The following is an 18222-nucleotide window of genomic DNA, read 5'->3' on the forward strand; positions in this document are numbered from 1 at the left end:
TTCTGATTACATTTACTCCTGTTAGGGACTATCTTGTGATGCAGTACTCAATATGTGAGAAGATCAGAGTCCAAAAACATTGTAGCAGCAGAAAGTGTTAAAAATGACCTAATCTGTTCAAATTCTATAGTTTTCAGTTTCATAGTGTTACATTGTTGAATCCAATGTAAGTCATTCACAATTTGCAGTTTGTCTTCACTCAAAAAGACACCAGAATGTTTCATGTGCCTTGGCTTTTTTGTTAACATCATACAAACAGCTTTTTTTTTTTTTTTACATTTAGTAACAGGCAAGATTTTAAAAGTCATTTATTTACATGAGCTGTTGCAGATGTCAGAGTGGAGGGTGTATCTTGAATGCTTTTTGCAAATGACTGCATCATCAACATACATTTGAAATCAACATTAAGACAACTTTTGGAAGGTCATTAATATACAGAGAAAACAAGAATGGAGTGAGCATTGAACCTTGTGGTACACCTGCAGTAGGGATGCACCAGTACTGATACCAATATTGGGTATTGGTCCAGTACTGAGTGTGTGTAGTAATACTGGTACTCGTAAAAGTGCTCTGATACAAACACACCGATACCACTTGACAGCAGTGTGATGTTTGCCTCATAGGGCAGCAAGTATGTGGCAGAGGAGTAATGTCAGCAGTGTGGAGATTTATTTAAATAAATGACAGTGACAAAAGTAATGTTAAAGGTCCCATATTATGCAAATCTCACTTTGTGAAAGTTTTCTTATAGTAGTGTGTGTTGCAGAAGCCTCATTATGAGGTTCGAATTTGAAAACTGTCTGTTTCCTCCCTGCCTTGCCTACACCACATTTTGTGAAAATGCCTGCTCAAACGGCCGAGTTTGAGTTGGGTCCGCTTATGACGACATAAGCGGATTTAACTCCTCCCCCTGACTGTGCCCCCACCCTGCATGAAAAGGTAAGCCCCACCCTGGCAAAGTACCTCTTGGACAACAAACATGGCGAAGGCTAGACACGCAAGTTGTGGTGTTGTTGGCTGCACACACCAACACGAAAGTTTATTTTTGCTCCCCACTTCCGAGCCTCTCCGAAAAAAGTGGCTGGATTATATCTTTGATGGTCATGTACCAAACAACATTCCGAAACGCTTGTATGTGTATGCCCGGCATTTCACGGACGAGTGTTTTTCGAACATGGGCCCGTACAGCTCCGGCTTAGCACAAAGACTCCGAATCAAGAAGGACGCAGTTCCAACGCTTCGTGACCCAAGTACAAGTGTGGGAGATGTAAGTTCTTATCATTTTTTTGTATCTTTACTGCATAACCCTACATTACGGATAAGCTGGTGGTTGTTGATGTGTACGTCTAACGTTAGCATGGCAGCTAACATAGCGCCGTTACTGCTGCTAACGTTTGCATCCCTGTTAACATGCAAGAGCTGATAATATCAAGAGACATTCAACATAACTACTTTGAACACGGGCCTTTTGTGGTTGGCATCAGTATAGTTAGCATCAAGCTTGTTAGTAGCTGCCTGCATTAGTGGCGGCAGGCGTCTTTCCATGTCAGGTCCACGAACCCGACACAACACCGCCATTTTCCGTCGGGGCTCAATCACGCCTCAAGGCAAAGAAAGCCAGTGTTTGGAAAGACGTTCTGTCTGAGACATGTGTATTGTAGACGAGAGAGGGGCTTCACAGTCAACATTAGCGCATAGTACCGCTAGCGTAAGCCGCGTCCTCTCCCAGAGAGGGGAGGGGGAGTGGGCGTGGACAGATGCGTTCATTTGCATACCCGGAAGCAGGCCCAGAAACAGCCTGTTCTGAGGAGGGCTGGTGAGAGTGACTTTTTCGACCGCTGAAACTCCGAACAAAGGATGATTTTGGGGTGAACAAACTTAAATACTATGTTTTTGGGCTTCTGAGACCTATATGACGTGACTGAAAAATAGCATAATATGGGACCTTTAAAGACACAGACTGATATTGATGGAGCGTCCTGTCCGTCCTCTGCGTACATTCCACACGTAATTATGTCCATTTTCCAGGAGCCTGCAGATGCGTACCCAGAGCCATATAAAGATCATCATATTATCTTATATATAAGGCTCTGTGCGTACTCAGATGGAGAAACAATATCACCGGGAACCGTGGAAGTGGTGGATCTTTTCAAAGAGCGACTGTGTGAGTTTGTGAAAAACTACTCATATATTTATGCCAACTACCCTCATCAGAATCAATATCAATATTAGTATCCACATTTGTATTACCTCCTCTGTCGTCACCATGTTTGTTATTACTGACTTTCTTCTTCTTCTCAAAAAACTTTCCTCTCCTTCGGGCTATTTGTCCAGTATGGTTAATTAAGAGCGGCGCCCTCTGGTGGATTGTTTGAGAAATGCTCATTCCAATGCATTAAATGTCAGTCGCAGCACTTAGTTACAGTCAGATTAATATCAATGACAATAAAGCACATTTTCAAAGTAACTAAGAACTGTAATGATATTATTAAGTACTCTTATCGGTACTCGGTATCAGCAAGTAATCAAATGTAAGTACTTGTACTCAGTCTGGAAAAAAGTAGTGTCAGTGCATCCCTAACCCACTGGAACATCTAGATAAGATGATTGACAGGCAGCATCTTACTGTGGACAGTGCAGCCACAAACAATATTGCAAACCAGTTTTGTAGATGTTTTGATGGATTGAGGGAAAGAGAGAAACATAGAGCACCTGCCATTTTGCCCATTCCAGTTCCTCTGCTTTCACATGTTGAGTTCTTTTTTTGTATGTGTTTGTAGAAGAAATGTAATGTAGACTAAAGGAGGTAAAAGCCAGTGCACCCTTTTTTCATCACATACATTGAACTTAAAACATAAAAATATGTACGCCTGAGTCAGGATGTTGCATAGACATGAATTATGGTCTGAATGATTTCAACAACATCATCAAAAAACAGGTCAGATGCTCACAGACTCTCAGTGTAAATTATGTAGCTGAGGGGCATTCAGGGCGACTGGTCTGGATGCACTGTCACTGTGTGTATCTGTGTGAATCGTGTCCGTTTGTGTTTATGCTTTATTTGCTTTAATCCGTCGTCCCTGCACGCATCATTAACCATTCAGATGGCCCTTGTATGTGTATTTTGTGATTATAAGTTGTGAGTTATAATGCTGCAGTATCAGAGAGCAGATTCTCTTCATAATTTAGATAACCTGCCTGCGGACATCTGCCTCTAACGCACACACTCACAGAAAAACCAAATATTTTTTTTTTTGCCACTGCATGATCTAAACCAAAATCCACTTTCACACAAATACACACAGCTGCGTGCACAACAACTTGATGAACACACAAATACAGACTCATGTTGCATCAGTGCAGATGATTCCTGGCCAGAGTGTTTTGGCTTCCAGCAAAACAAGTTATTATTAGTGTGTTTTTACAGTCCAATCCAGGAAACCGTCCGCAAGTCAGGATTATATAACATAAGGTAATCAAACTTTTTCAGAGTGTTTAACAGCTTTTCCGTGAAGTCTGTCTTTCCAACAGCTGAACCCAGAATAAATTATTTTTGTCGTCTTTGTTGTAACTTAATTTTTCTCTCTGCTTGTCTAGTTTTGTCCTTGTCTTCAAAAAGCATTAGAACAGCATTTGCAACTTTCCAATGTGACTTTATCCCTGCTAGAGTAACGGTCTGTGTACCAGTCTACCAGTGTACCAGACATTTCCAGAGCTGGAAATGTCTTTGTCATAATGATGGAGCAGAGCATAAATTAACAAAGAGCATAAGGTGCATTTCTCTGTCCTTTCTTGTGTTATGCTTGGTGACTTTATTACAGGAATGCTTCTGTTTAGTGACCTGAACTTGCATTTTTAGTCGTATCAGGAGGCTATAGAACTTAGTGACTTTCAACCTGCACTATTCTATTTCGGCATGTATTCACAGAACACAGTGAGTTCTACTGAATCTAACTCCATTTTCTGTATTATTTTGTTACTGATCGCAATAAAACCTGACAGTAAAAATCTCCTATATTTTACCATTGTTAAAGGATCATCTTTTCACAGAAGTGTTTCTTAAGTGGGCTCTTCAAGTCAAACATGCACTGTGGTTCACATTCCTGTAACTTTGGTGGCAGAGTGTTTATCAGGCAATTGAGGGAAACAACCCTGGAAGGTGAAGGTTTTATAAAGTATGAAGTCGGTGAAAAAAAAATCCCCACAGACATTAATTCCCTGCTGTGGTTTAGGCAGAGTTTATATTTTGGGATTGTTTAGTTGCTTGAAGGTTTTATGAAAAAGTTCTCACACTCACAGTACTTGAATGCAGCATAAAGAGCCACTTGGTAAACAAACAGTTCTGAGCTGAAGCCTTAGGAGCCGAGGGTATCTATAAACATTTGCTACTTTTTTAGTGCTTTACCGATTCTTGCGTGCTACTAGTCTTGCATAACTAGACCTACCTCACAGTGTTGGAGATCTGGCACCAGTCCATATTATTTTGGAATATAGAAAGAAAAGCTTTCTAAATGAGTCACACAAGAAGGGGCTCTACAGGGGAGCTGGGGGGGTGGGGGGCAGGCAGTTTGGTTCCTAAAGCTGTTTTCAGACTGGGTATCTGAGTCCATATCCATGTACGTTGAACCCCAAAGTCCACTTAATTTTAACAATGTGAATGCAAACGTTCCATGCGTGAGTACCGTACCAGAGTCCAGCTAAGAAGATAGTCCTGGGTACTGCGCAACTTTCTCCTGACATGCAAGGCTGCTTCCTGTCCCTCCCCCTGGCAACCGCTTAGCAACATGAATTAAGTCAGTCCCTCCTAACTTTAGAAAAAGGAATTTTAAAGAAAAAAGATATTTAACAATAATAATAATAATAGATTACATTTCTGTAGCACTTTTCAAGGCTCTCAAAATGCTTTACATTATTATTTTTATTATTTATTTATTTATTTATTTACAACTTTATTATTTTATAAGCATATTTTATAATGGACTGAAATGCATTAATTACACAGGTCATTATCCCCCCATCCCACCCCCTCCCTCCTTCAGGTGGGAGGGGGAGGGGAAAGAACATCTGACAAACAAAGCAACAATAACACTTGTAATAATAATAGTAAAAAACAAAAGAAGGAGAAATAAAAAGGGATATACGCATATGAAACAGTCCAAAAGACAATCCAAAACGCTTTACATTATTAATCCATTATTCATTTGCTCTCACATTCACACTCTGGTGGTGGTAAATTATGTTTGTAGCCACAGCTGCCCTGGGGCAGGCTGACGGAAGCGTGGTGGCCAATTCGCGCCAAATGGCTCCTCCGACCACCACCAAAAAATGTTGAGATGAGACTATTCCTGAACTGTAGGTACCAAATTGGCCAGTTAAAAACGTTTTAATTTCTCAGAACTGCGCAGATACACACACAGACACTCTGAGACCTTCCAGAATTATTATGTAGATTCTACTATAGTGAAGCATCCAGCAACATCTGCACTCTACCTTCTTGAAGAACTCAACAACACAGGAGCTAGAGCATCTTCTGGAAAAAAAAAACAAACCTCTATATCCATGTCTGTGTGTTTGTGTATCTGTGTGTGTTAAAAGCTCTGAGGTGAGCTGTGTAGCCTCCACTACCATGTGTTTCCTGTTTTTGCACCTTTTTTTGGTCTGACCAACCCCAAATCTCCCAGATGGGTCACTCACATGCACACACAGCAGACACAAAATCATTTATAATTCAGAAACTCACCACAGACCACACACCTTCCTGCTTGGAGCAGTTGCAAGGTGAAATATGTCACTGTGTGATGTTGTTTTTCAAAAGCTGTTATTTCCTCTGCTCATGTTGTTTTTAGGTTCAGCGTGTTCCCTCCATCTATCTTGAGAGACGGACAAGCCTAGAGTGGGTCTTTCTGTGTGTGTCTTCTCTTGCTTGGTTGTGTTTTTCAATGTATTCTGGAGTGAAATGGAAAGTCAGGTGTTTTTATTACACAGAGTTAGTGGGCTGTGAGCATGTAGAACGGGTAGAAAGGATACCACATTGTGAGAGGGGAAGAGTGCTCGGTCTGGGGATCCATGTACAGTACTCTGCAAAAGTCTTAGGTGTCCTTGGTTGAAATGAACATACATATTTATTTCTCAGTCTATTTCCTTCACATACAACAAGAAAATACAGGAGATATGTGCACAGCCTTAAAAGACACACAATTCTGAACTAAATGAGTTCTAATGGTTATGGTAAACACTACGTCTTTGGTTTATAGAAGCTGTTTTTTCTCCTGAAACCTTTGTTTTTAATTTTGTACACCCTTCCCATAAATCCAGATTTTATCTTAGTACCAAGACTGAGAAATGCATGTGTGTGGTCATTCCAACTTTACTAAACCAACAAATCTAATGTGCTAAGAGTTTTGCCCAATACTGTTAATATTGACTAAATGATAAGGAATCAGGGGAAATGAAGAATAAAGTAAGAGGGCTACAATTAAGAGTGATTTGTATTATATTGTATGCTTTCCTAATCATCTCTAATCGTTAATTTAAGTCATTGCCATCTACACTGACCTAATGACAAAAATACCACCGTATATGAGGAATCTTCCGAAGATCTGAAGCATCCACAGTTTTTTGTAGGAGCCTTTGGGATTAGTGTGTAATAGTAAATTATTATTATTTATTTATAATTATTTATATTATCTATCAAATGATGCACAATTATCTTTGGTTATAGAAGCTCAAAGATATCATTTAACATAAACCAAATCCAGGCTCATGTGGGAATGAAAGAGGGTTTTTCTATGTTTTTTCTGGCCAGAGGTATAGCACCTGCTTGATGGGACTAACTGAAAGGAGCAGTTAAGGGGATGTGAGGGGTCGTCGGTAATGAAATGTGTTTTACTTTAACCGCTTGAATGTTAGATTAGTACTTCAGGTGCTTTGTAATGTGTCCCATCCACCCATTTGCACAGATCATTACTTTGGCTGCAGTTGAACATTTGACTATTGGGATATCCATTTGGCAGCCAGACACCTGGTTTTCAGGTTTAAGATTCACATATTTGCTTTTATAATCATATGTGGCAAGCCATAAGTTACTCACAGCAGAGATAACAAATGACAAAGAGGAATTTCATTTAATTTCTTTTTATAATATTTCCGGCCTTTCTATGATTTAAACAGATATAAAAATTCACCCTTTATACAAATTAACTAAAGAGACCAAAACTGTCCTTTGTACCAGGCTCTGATTATGTTTCTGCTGTAAGTTTGGCCTTTTTATGTACAGATATTGAGCCGCTTTAGGCATCCAGTCACTGCAGATTCTGACACTTGTGTCACTTTTCAGCCCTGGAGGTAGAACAGCGGTCAGCAATAAATAACTGGGTCATCTTCAACCCAGGAACCATTTCCACTCCACCTCTGACTTAAACCTTCAGGGTGAAATACTTTTTTTTGGTGTCATGGGGAGAAAAATTCAAGATTACATTTTAGTTTATTGTAATACAAGTGACTGGAGATGGAACACAACTGTGGCTCCTTTTGGTAGTGGTTTAGATCTGATATTATCATATCTATTACTAGAGCATTAAAGAGCTACCCTCTTAATAATAACCATTCAGGTGAGGGCCACCATGAGGAACTTGGGGGTTCAGTGTCTCACACAAGGACCCAAGGAAAGAGGGAGTGTGGGCTGGATGACGAGTGTAGTAGTAGTAGTTTATTCAGTTGTTAATTACTTAACAAACAAAAACAATATATATAACAATAACAATATATCCATATCTTATACAAAGTGAACGAAAGGGTTTAGGGTGCAGTAAAGACTTACTTTGCCTAACCCTATTTACAATTAACACAAGGCTTCCACATGAAAACAAACAAACAAAACATTTCAATGTTTTCATTGCTTGATATACAACAGAAGAGAATACATACATAACAGATGAGAATACATAGAGTGGGAATCACACGGCCAACCTGCCACAGCTGGCCAGGGTTCTTACAGGTTTCTACAAGTTAAATTTAAGACCTTTTTAAGGCTAATTAGAACAGAATTTAATGTCCATTTCACATACTGGCAAAAATTCATGACTCCTATAGTTTAGGAAATTTTCTTTATTTACTCCAACGCCTTGATTACCACCATTCCAAGTCATTTCTCCCCAGGGGCTGCAAAGTTAGCGATAATTGGTTCCTAATTTCAATATAAATTGTCGGGTTGGAACATGTGGAACTAAGTGAAATAACATTTGCAGCTTGGACATTTAACAGACACACAATTCAGTCAATTATGGCAACGTAACTTAAGACCTACCATATGAAATGTAATACCTTTTAAATACTTTTTTAAGGTGTTAAATGCTGATTTGTAAATTCAAGACGTTTAAGACTTTTTAATACCCTGTGGGAACCCTGGGTGGCCCATAGCATGGCAGATGACAGACAAAACAGGTGAGTCTTGGCTCTATAGTGATTGTCAGTAGTTTAGTCTCACAGTTATGTTTACAAAACTCTTTTGGTTAGTCTGGTTATCTAGTATTAAAACAATTCAGACTTGTCTTTGGTGGCAAAGTGCAGGATAAAATGAGAGTACTTTAGAATTATATTGTTGGGGCCGACTAATCCAGACCTGAGTCACATCCTGTCTGCACCTCACACAGTGGTTCTCAAACTCTTTCTATTGGGCCCCCCTTTGAAGGAGGAAACATTTTCTCCCTCAACCCTGATGAAATTTTAACAATGGTTAACAAACGTATTAGTGACAAAAACAACTATCACCCCATTGGCTTGTCTAATATTATAACCAAGGTGTTGGAGGGTATAATTCTTCACAGGATTGAACCCTACTTATATACAACGTTCAACCAGTTTGGCTTGAAATCCAAACACGGTACTGACCTGTGTGTTTTTGCATTGAAGGAGTTGATTCGGTACTATATGAAACATGGATCTCAGATGTTCGTAGCTTATCTCGACGCTTCTAAAGCGTTCAATCGACTCAGTCATTTGAAATTATTGTCAAAATTGGTCTATGGTGGAGTTCCAATGTATATTGTTAGAGTCATAGGATATTGATACTCTAGTCAGGTTTACTGTGTTCGTTGGGGTTCAGTACTATTTTAGGATTTCTCTGTCACAAATGGTGTCCGACAGGGTGGAAAACGCTCCCCACTCCTGTTTAATTTTTATACCAAATTGTTGAGTATTGAACTCAATAATGTTCCAGTTGGTTGTTGTTGTTCGGGAATTGTTTTTTAATCATCTGATGTATGCAGATGATATAGTCTTAATTGCTCCATCTGCCAAGGGCGTCCAGCAGTTGCTCAACACTTGCTCCCAGTACGGTCAGTCTCATGATATTTTATTTTACTCTGATGAGTCAAAGATTATGCTGTTTGACACAAATAGGTACAATGTAAAAACTAAACTTGAGTTGAATAACCTTCCATTAGAATATGTCAAAACCTACAAGTACCTTGGACATATTGTATCTGATAATATTAGTGATGATAATGACATTCAAACTAAGGTTAGGATTCTTTATGGCAGGAGTAATTTTTATCTCTCGCAGGTTTTATTTTTGTTCCACTACTGTTCACAATAAATTGTTCATATCTTTTTGCTCGAATATTTATCTCTGTTACTTATGGGTTAATTTTAAACCTTGTACTACTCACCCAGTCAGAGTTGCTTTTAACAATGCGTTCCGTATTATACATGGTTTTTATCGTAGCTGTAGTGCTAGTGGTATGTTCTGTTTTAATAATGTTCGCTCTTATTATGAGATGTTACAGAAAGCAATTTTGAATTTTATACTGTGTTTAAGTCACTCTCCAAATGTTGTGATTTTTACACTTGTTAACTCTGACTTTTATGCTGATTCTACACTTGTTAAATACTGGCACCAGCATCTTTAAACTTGTTATTGAAATATGTTATTGAAATTGTTATTGATAGGGTTTGCGCATGCATGTTGTTTTTATATTTATAACCCTTTTTATTATTATTATTATTATTTTAATGTTTATTATACTCTATGGATTGTAACTATTTACATTTCTGATACAAATAAATAAATGAAAAAATGAATAGAAAACAATGGATGGATGGATAGATGGATGGAGCCTCTGAAAGCAGTAATATGTAGATAACGTAAGGGAGCAGAATGCTGACTGAAATGGTTGCCCAGTATTATTCCTCCAGGCTACATCCTGTAGGCCAAGTTACTGCAAGAGCTAATTTGTCTTTCATTTTCCCAGGAGAGATGTTATGTATATGCATGGAAGACAAAAAATATCAATGAAACAGTTTTGGAAGAATTTGCTAGCAAGCATAGCACAACAAATACAGATCAATAAAATCAGTTTGTACTAAACAGTAGGTGCAACAGCAACCATTGGGTTCACATTTTGTACAAGGTCCCACTGTGTTGTCTCGGGGAGCGAACATACCGACACTATCTTAAATATAAGGCACAGAGTTTTGCCTTGAAGTTCCCACCATTTCCCACAGATATCCACATCCCTGCTGAACAGACATCCTGACCAACCTGTGGGAGTCAGGCATCAACCAGGGCATGACTGGCACCGTTCCCATTTGTGAACCGTGCCAGCTCTGTTTGTTGTACTTTGCCAAGCCAGATGTACTGCTGCCAGGAACCCAACCTGTCTGAAAGCAGGTGATATTTTTTAAAATATATTTATATATATATATTTTTTTTTGTAAAAGTAATGAGGTAAAGAAAGGGGTGTTATACAGTAAAGAGAAGCAGGGAAGAAGACAACAGCCAGAACCCGTAGTAATTCAGAGAAAGACAGAGGCTTGTGTTTGTGCTGTAAAACCTCGAGGAATAAACAGGAACCATGCCTATATTCTTGCTCGTAACTGCGTCTCAATGTGCACTAAACTGTCATCCAGTGATATGGCTGTGCCTGTAGAGTGTGTGTTTGTGTGTGTGTGTGTGTATGTGTGCGGGTACTAGAATAGATCCAGTAGTTGCACAAAGCAAACCTGATTAGAATATGTCACTTTGGAGGTAAAGCTCTTAATCTCATTTAAATGTGACTCAAATCTGTGTTTTCCTCTGTCTTGTTGATGTTTGCAGTTTTCTTTTAGCAGGGTTTGGTGGGTTGTACATGTGTATGTCTGTGTCGTATTTGCGCATGTTTTGTCTGTTACGCCGGTGTTAATGCATGTGAGTGTGCGTTTGTGTGTAGGTAAGCTCTTAAATCCTTGCACCAGGTAATTCAGGTAATTGAATAGCCTGTAAGAATAAACTGTGCAATGAGGTTCCTGTGCCGCCAGAACTAACTCTCTTATAACTAATACACCCCCTCCCCAACAACGGCACATACCCACAGCAGTGAATCACTTCCATCAAATTAAAACGACTCCGGCGCCTCCGGCCTTGTGTTATTTGTTTCTTCCTGCACCTCTCTCCCCCTTTCTTTCTCTTTGTGATCTCTTTGCCCTGTTCTATTCCAGTATGACTCTGCTATAAATGTAATTTCACAAAGCTGACTTTTCAGGAAGTGACAATGAAATTTAAATTTTGTTTGGGTTTGTTGTTATATGTTTAGAGATCAGGTGTGAAACTTTCTGAAGCTTCATGCAAAATAAAGCCACAGAAAAATAGCATCACACAAAACAGCCCGGCTTCACCATAAAAACTTGTGGTCATGTGAATAAGTGACTATAAAATAAGGTGACGTCTTTTCAGTGATAAACTTCTTAGTAGGAAGAAAATGGTCAACATATAACATTCTTAACCCCTAAAGTCCCAAACATCTACCATTGATCAAAAGTATCAACTGATCTAATATGATTAATACCTGTTGATCCATTAATCCTATCAATACATATAAATAATTGGTGCAAAAAGGCAGTTTGTCATCTTTTCATGGTCATCAGCTATGACCCATTTGGACGTTCAGAGGCTCCGTAGTGAACGTGGAAACACCGTCATCTTCTACAACATTGATTCACCAGTAAAACCCATGGGGTTGGATCAATGACAGTGAATGAAGACACTGGGTTTATGTTCAGTTAATGATAAATTTTGCTGAAAAAGTTAGTTTTTCTTCAGTTTTCTCTGTTTTTGATGTGATAACCCTTAACTTTTATCTGAGCTTTTATGAACATCTACATGATCAAAAAATTAAATATAGGAAAATACCTGATTTTCGTGCAAAATACAGAGGATGATATTATAATAAATGGTGATAAATCACTTAAGAAAGGTTACATCTAGAGAAAAATTCATTTGGGATCTACCGCAAAAGTAGCACTGGGTCTTAATGGGTTAATTTAGCCTTAACCACAATCATTTCCTAAATCTGACCACTTTGTGCATAAACTTAACTGTGGCATCATCCCAGTATACATTCAGCAGTTTGTGGGTCTGCCTTGAGGTCTCCTCCTGGCTGGATATGTACAAAACGCCTCACCATTGAAGTGTTCAGCATCATCCTGACTAGATGTTTGACACCACCTCAGCAGGCTCCTCTTGGTGTGGAGGAGCGGTGTCTCCACTCTGGGCTCCCCATACCAGCTCCAATCGAGAGTCCATCCACCCTGCAGAGGAATTTCCTTTCAAACCATTTGTAGTGTGTGATCTTTTGAAGTGATGTGATGAATCTCACTCTATCAGTGACTACCCACAGCTCATGACCATAGATGACCCTTTGTTAGCCCCTCTTAGATACTTTTACTACTTGTCAAGTATTAACACTCAGCATGCCACTCTATGGCATTTCTAATGTTATCAGAGAGATATTCCAGAGGAAATGATAGGACAGTTCTGTAAAAACAGGAAGAAGAAAGATATGTACACTGAAATGAGTAGCTATCTTCACACTTAACTGTTAATTTAATTAACAAACATTTTAATTAAGATTATAAAATAAGATACATGAGAGGTTCATTTGACATGTATACAGTTATACTTAGTACAGTGTACAGTGAAATGTAATATTAGATACCCAAACATTTTCTAAAAAAGTTATTCATGTTAACTTTAAGTTAGGTGGTTTTATATCATTTTAGCCTGAATAAATCCTGCACACCACATAGAAGAAACATCGATACAACTGGTTTCACTCACATTTGTCATTGTTTCGTATCAACTGTCGGCTAACAGAGCTCACATTAGTAAGCATCTTACCTCAGAGCAAATGAAGGAACTATTATTAATATTCATTAAGGCTAGAATATGAAGGCAGTTTTGAATAAATATTTTCTCATATCTGTGAATATTTTTCTGACATTGCAGAACCATTATCATATAAATGCAATATTATTTAATTGTGAATATCTGATCCATATCAATGGAAAAATCATATCACCTGTTCCCTGATGTCCTTAAACTAAAATACCCATATTATTTTCAGTCTCTTATGTCGATCTGTAATGCACTTCCTAAATTTACTCTGTCTGTGTTAAGTAACATGGGTGCAAGCATTCAGCTGAGAGTGGCTTTTAGCTTCAGAAAATAAAAAAATCACACCACTGTCCTCTAAACCTAAAATATATCTGCTGTTTTTTCCCCAGCCACTGTCACTGTAAACACATCATCAAGAAATAAATAAATGAATGATTGTCACATTAAGTGACTAAATATCTAAAAAAAAAAAAAAAAAAAAATGCTATGAGCTCCATTCACATGTCACTTCAGCCTTCACATGCTTAAAAGTCTGACAGGCTTTCTGTGCCCAATTATTGAGAAGGGCTTTAGGAAAGTTTCACTTGCTTCTGTCGTACGTGGAAATAGGCATATTTTAGTATTAAACCTAATTTTTGTCCGATTTTGTTTGCTTTGGTGAAGTTGATGAAATTAAAATCTTTAACCCTTACCATCCCCCTATCTATCAGGGAAACCATTCATTTCTTAACATGGCTTTTATTGTGAAAAGCTTTGCCACCTTATGGTGTTTGTATGCTACTGCAAACTATAGATTGATTGAGAGATTAAAACACGTACATACTCTGAGACAAAAAGCAATTAATTATACCAGTTCTCAGTAAAAACAATCATGGCATGATCTTTTTGTTTAATTTAAAACTTCAATATTAATTCAAAGGTGTAGCTATATTATGCTATACTAACAGGCACAGACAGGCCCTTATTCTGGCTCCGGTGGGACCAGCCTTTATTTGTTTGTGTGAACAATGCCCCCATCCTTATCAGAGACCAGATATTAATTGACTCCTTTACAGAAGCTAATCCCAGCAGGGTGAAAGGAAATAAAATCATAGCATGGCACAATGAGTGGTTTTCAACCAGTGGCAGTGGTACCACCAGGGATTTGGGGCTTTGAGAAAATAATATCATTTTAGGCTCCACTACTTCAATGCAGCAAACCATGCAAACCCTAAAAATATAACATGTGGAGGCATGGATCAATGTTCTGCTTTTAATAGATTTTATGATTTTGTGCAAGATCGATGAGAAATGTGCAAGACATCTTTTTAACATTTTGATAATATTTTTTAATGATAACAGTATTTGACTTTCTTTCATTGATAAACAAATACAAATAACAATTGTGGATGGAAGTATATTTACTAGCCTCAGCTAGGAGCTCTAACACCCGGACCAAACCATATCTGAAATGGCGGGGGGGGGGGGGGGGGGGGGGTCAGAAGCTGGCTGGATTTTATTATTTTTTTGCCAAAAACAAAACAAAACTAGAAGCACTTGGAGAGCACAGGCCTCCGCCAAGGCAGATCCCCCCTCCAATCACCACCAAAATTTAATTATATGTTCCTTGTGCCAGTATCAAAATTTCCTGAAATTTTCATCCAAATCCGTCCATAACTTTTTGAGTTATCTTGCACACAGTCAGACAGACAGACAGACAGACAAACCAACACCAGCAAAAACATAACCTCATTGGCGGAGGTAACAAATGCAAAAAACAAATATGTTTATTTGTGCCATGTGAAGCAAACATTCTTGTATGGTGAGATATTACTAATTTTCCTTTAAAAAAATGTAAAAAATATATATATCTATATATGTATATATAACTAATGTTTTTTGTCTGTTTTTCTAGGGCCCCAGTGCGTCATGGGTCCTTAGAATTGTCATCCCTCTTCTCCCCCTTATGACTCCCCAGACCAGTGGTAAAAAGAGTACAGAAAGACGACTATGCATACACATAATAGCACACACATGACTTCTTGACTTGCACTTTAAGGTAATCTTTTATTTAATAGAACAGTTTGGATCAGAGAATGTCATTTTATTGAACTATTTTAAATGTGCAAGTGAAGACCCACAAGTACGTCTGTCCTTTTTCTCCTTATGTCTGCAGATTCCTCACATACAGTCTCACTCCATTATTCAAAGGAAATATCTAATATTCATACCTAAATGAAAGCTGTTCTATAATGTAGTGTGAATGAGGGGAAAGAGGGAGCAAGAGACAAGAAGGAAGGATGGGACTGGGGGTCATGAGGGACTGAAAAATAATGGCATGTGTGGATGGTGGACGAGTACCTGCTGAAGTCTATGTAAGAATCACTTCGAAATCACATGCAAATGAGCGGAAAAATACAGGCAGGGACAGGTGGAAGCGAATCAGCCGACATGACAAATAAGTCAAAGAGTGCAAAATAAAAGTAAACTGTTTGCCCACCCATTTTTACACAAACTCCATGCACTTGATATTTTGAGCAAAAAAAAGACAAAATTAATCATCCCAAAATTACAAAGTGAATGGTGAAATTGGATGCAGTAATGAGCTGTCATACTGAAGCATGTTTTTTCTTGTATTAGAAATTGGCTAGAGAAAAAGAGACAAGGCCCAGTTTTTAAAGAAAGTTCAGATTGACAGTGCTCCTCCCATTCATTTCTGCTGCATGTCAGCTGAATGTGTGTGATGTAGGGCAACCCTGTCTCACTACATCGTGTCTCAGTTATGGGTCATATTCTCACCATTCTTTCCTACACGCCTCAATGACTTCATCAGTTCTCCTCCACCTCCTCATCATCTGTCTCTGTGTCTCTTTTCCTAAGTCTGTCCATCTTTCTCAAACCCTTTTTTCACTGTCTTACAGCCTTTTTTTTTCTGTCTACGCACGTCTACCTCGTTTTCATTCCTCTCCCACAAATTTTCTGTCTTCCTCTGTCAAGTAGAACCTGGTTCCACTTGTCCCTGTTTGTCTTTTGGTCAGTACCTTTTCCATACCAGATCTTGTGCAGGCTGAAGTGTGCTGATTACACCCTAAATTACATCATACTTCTTTACACCATACTTTTTTCTCTTGCTAAAGTTTCACTAAAACAAACACACAAGGCGACAGACAATGTACGACCCACACTTAAAGAAACTCATAAATTGCATTTCTATTTGGAGATATACTGGATGGTAATTGCACACATGAAAAAATAAGTTTTGAAAAGAGTTTTAATTTCTAAATCAGGGGGACAAAAATTTGAGTTATTTCAGCAGTGATCTCAGAAAATAAAAAAAAAAAAATTTCCCCACTACTGCGAATTTCTTCACAAAAAGGAAACATGTCTGACCTGTTACATCTCAGTGAAGCAGTAAACACACAACACAGAAAAGGGGCTGTTTATTTACTGTTTCCCAAATCCCTTCTGAATTGTTTTCTTCTTTTCTGAATACTGCTGCTTAGGTTATTTTATGTTTAGTTGAACAAGAACAATCACTGTTCACGTCACTCCTCCCAGGGTTACAGTTCAATATAGTGCATGTTTACAGTACAGATTTTACCTCAAGAGACGTGCGCATTGATGACTTGGTTATTCACTTTTTACACATATATTTCGAACAGGTTTTTTGTCTTTATTAGGGATTATTATTAGGGAGGACATGAAGATTGGGAAAGAGGTGGCATCGTGTGCAGCAAAGAACCCAGGCCAGGATGTGAAGTTGTTGCTGCCGTAAAGCCTGAGCCTATATGTGAACTGCTCTGCCGTATTCATAAAAAAACGAAAAGCAGGGTATGACATGGATGTGTCACCACTTCATTGTAAAGCTGACATATACAGACAAACAACCGTTCACTCCAATAGAGGATTTAGGGCGTTTTCAAACAGCATACTTGAGTCTGTACCGTACTTGGATACGCTTACACCTTTCCTGCAGCTGTTGCGTTCACAAGCATGTACCATGGCCCGTGCCCGAGTACGAATGGGTGTTACAGGGCCGAAACAGCAGGTGGCGGTGTGGAAGGAATTCTGTCGCTATCCTACAAACGTGGAAGTCAGAAGAAGACAAACCCTTACCTATTGTTAGTTTGAGGCAAAGTGAAGAAGAGCGAGCTTTGTTGTCCCTGATATATCACAGAGTGGTTCGGTTGTTAAGGTGAGGCTGTGCCGCGTGGATCTGAGGCTTTTTCAGGAGACAACAGGCATGCTAGCCATGGTCTCATGGTGAGTAACCCACTTCTGTTGTCGGAGTGGTGATTACGTCACTTCCGGACTCAGGCACAGATCGCATTTACACGGCAACGTTGGAGTACGGGCAGTCCAGACCCAGGACTAGCTTCTCAACTGGACTCTGGCACGGTACTCGAGCACGGAATGGTTGCATTCACATGGATAAAATTAAGCGGACTTGGGGGTCCAGCATATTCAGATACAGACTCGAGTACGCTGTGTGAAAACACCCTTAGATTGATCACTTGACCTATCAATGCATGTCTTTGGATGATGGGAGGAACTACCCATAGAGAATCCACGCAGGTACGAGGAGAACATGCAAACTCTGCACATGCTGGTTGCTGCTGGAATCAAACCCACAACCTTCTTGCTGTGAGGCAATCCTGCTAACCAGTGCATCACCAGATCCAATTTCCACAAAAAAATTTTTCTGGTCATATTGCCATTACACAATTGTGGTGCACCTCCGAGTGTCTGTCCCGGGGCTGCTGTCAGGCTGAGGAGTCTGTATCTGAGCAGCAGCAGGGGAAGTTGTGCCAGAACCTGGTCTAAAGGTAGTTTGGCTGCCCTCGCCAGTGCCTGGAACACACTGTCTACTTTTACCTGCAGACTAGTGGCTGCTTCCCTGTGCTGATGCATGTTGCTTGTGTGTGTGTGTGTGTGTGTGTCCCTTGGGGTGAGGACCTTGGCTCCAAAATGAAGCCAATGTGGGAGTAACTTAACATAGTAATAGCACTCACGGCAGCTGGGGTTGGTTCCAAAAAGCCTTGACTCCCATAGACTTGCATTGAAATTCACTCTAAAAACTCAATATAGTTTTT

This window comes from Sphaeramia orbicularis, chromosome 13 (assembly GCF_902148855.1).
Source record: "Sphaeramia orbicularis chromosome 13, fSphaOr1.1, whole genome shotgun sequence".
NCBI classification, from domain to species: Eukaryota; Metazoa; Chordata; class Actinopteri; order Kurtiformes; family Apogonidae; genus Sphaeramia; species Sphaeramia orbicularis.